Source organism: Pipistrellus hanaki, assembly GCF_964339955.1.
Source record: "Pipistrellus hanaki genome assembly, chromosome: 15".
NCBI lineage: Eukaryota > Metazoa > Chordata > Mammalia > Chiroptera > Vespertilionidae > Pipistrellus > Pipistrellus hanaki.
The window spans coordinates 46,504,105-46,506,356 of record NC_140517.1 but is presented as its reverse complement, the minus strand read 5'-3'; the positions used below and the strand labels follow the sequence as shown (position 1 = coordinate 46,506,356).

General features: G+C 49.2%; 1 protein-coding gene across 1 annotated transcript in view; it reads left to right on the top strand.

Moving 5' to 3' along the window:
* IL4I1 (interleukin 4 induced 1) overlaps window positions 1-2,252 on the top strand; it is a 36,010-nt gene that overhangs the window by 20,770 nt on the left and 12,988 nt on the right. The gene's annotated exons all lie outside the window — the stretch shown is intronic.

Sequence of the window (2,252 nt, the reverse complement as noted above, 5' to 3'; positions counted from 1 at the left end):
GCCTTGCCCTTCATGTGGATAACTTAAAGGGGAAGGCTGGGTAAAAGGAGCAGGTTCCAGAAGGCTGGAACTCCGAAACAAGCCAGGCTGTACAGGACATGGTATTCTCACCACACACACCCACGGCGGTTCCTCTGACGCTGGTGGCGGAAGAGGACAGGAACACGGAACCTGCTCAGTGTGGCGTTCTGGGTTAGAGCTTAGAATACACATATATGTCATCTGTCCCCATCCCTCAGGATCACAGGTGTCCGCAGCTGTTGACCAAGAGGCCAGGTTGGGTGATGTTCAGATACCGGCCTGACGTCTTCCCTGCCCCCACGCCAGCTTCCCTCAGCCACGCCTCACTGGGCCATGCCTGGAGAGTCAGGGTCCACTTCCCAAGCCTTGATCCTGAGTCATTCCTCTGACCACCTGGAGCCCCTGAGGACTAGTGTCCCGTCCGAGCAGAAGCCACAGAAGGGGAGAGCCCAGCAGCCCCAGTTGCTTCTCCAAAAGCCCCACCCCCTACAGCACAGGCCCTTTGTGCCGTCTGGGAGCCGTGACTATCTGATCCACACCTGACTCCACCCAAAGGGAGGAGAGAGGGAGAGGCTTTGGGTCCCTGGAAAGGAAGGCGGGAATGTGAGGGGTCCTTTGTGTTTACCTACACTTATTACCGGATCCTGATATGGCCTTTGGGGTTACAAAAATGAAACTATGTTTCTCAATCTCCAAGGAGGTCACTGACCAGAGTCACACAATTGATAGAACAATTTTTGTTTCTGAGCTTTCAGAGTTTATAATATACCTGTTATTTCCTATATTAAACATCAGCAAAGTTTAACTGCTTGCTTATAGTTGTATTTTTTTAGTTTTTGTCTTTTTGTTAATCCCATCCTATCTAATAAAAGAGTATGCTAATTGGCCATCATTCCCTCATAAAGCTGGCAGTGCCCGCAGCCAATAAGGAGGGAACATGCTAATTGACTGCCATGCCCTCAGAGATGGCGGTGCCAAGCTTCCTCAGCACTCCAGCCACCCAGGGCTGGCCCAAGGCACAGGCAAGCCTTGGATGGCGGCTGCCCACAGCCCAGGGCCACCTGAGGCTCAGGTAACCAGGCCCAGCCACGGCTTGCGCTGCCTGCAGTGGCAGCAGCAGGGGTGTGATGGGGGTATTACCGTCCCCTGATCTCCAGGTCTCCTGGACTGAGAGGGGGCAGGTCAGGCTGAGGGGCAGCCCCCCCCTCCCCCCCCCAGTGCATGAATTTCCATGCACCCGGCCTCTAGTCTGAAGATATTTTTCCATTGTTTTGTGTTGGGGTTTTTTTTATGGAGAGTGGAAGAAAAAGAGACAGGAACGTCAATGTGAAACACATTGGTTGTCTCCTACATGAGCCCTGACCAGGGACAGAGCCTGCAACCAAAGTATGTGCCCTTGATCAGAATCAAACCTCAAACTCTAATCTCAGGCCAATAATCTATCCACTGAGCCAAAGTAGCTAGGGCAATAGCTGTATTTTTTTATTTCATTACCTTAAAATATAGTTTTATTGATTGCAGAGAGGGAGGGAGAGATAGAAACATCAATGATGACAGAGAATCATTGATCAGCTGCCTTCTGCATGCCCCCCACTGGGGGCCATAACCCAGGCATGTGCCCTTAACCAGAATCAAACCCTGGACCCTTCATTCCATAGGTCAACACTGGTTCAAAACCAGTTAGGACTGTGGTTGGCAAACCACGGCTCGAAAGCCACATGTGGCTCTTCCACAAAATACCACGGCCTGGGTGAGTCTATTTTGAAGAAGTGACATTAGAAGAAGTTTTAAAAATTTGGCTCTTACCTTAATCGGTTTGGCTCAGTGGATAGAGCGTTGGCCTGCAGACTCAAGGGTCTCAGGTTCGATTCCGGTCAAGGGCATGTACCTTGGTTGCGGGCACATCCTCTGTAGGGGGTGTGCAGGAGGCAGCTGATCGATGTTTCTCTTTAAGTATCTATCCCTCTCCCTTCCTCTCTGTAAAAAATCAATAAAATATTTTTAAATAAATAAAATAAAATAAAAAATTGGCTCTCAAAAGAAATGTCAATAGTGTACTGTTGATATTTGGCTCTGTGGACTAATGAGTTTGCCAACCACTGAGCTAGGGCAATGGTTATATTTTTTAAAATAAAAAACAAGTTTCCTTTTTCCCACACTAAGGGCCATCTTGGACACCCCAGTTTGAAGAACACAAGTAGTCATAGTAAATAGGACAGCTGCCACCGTGC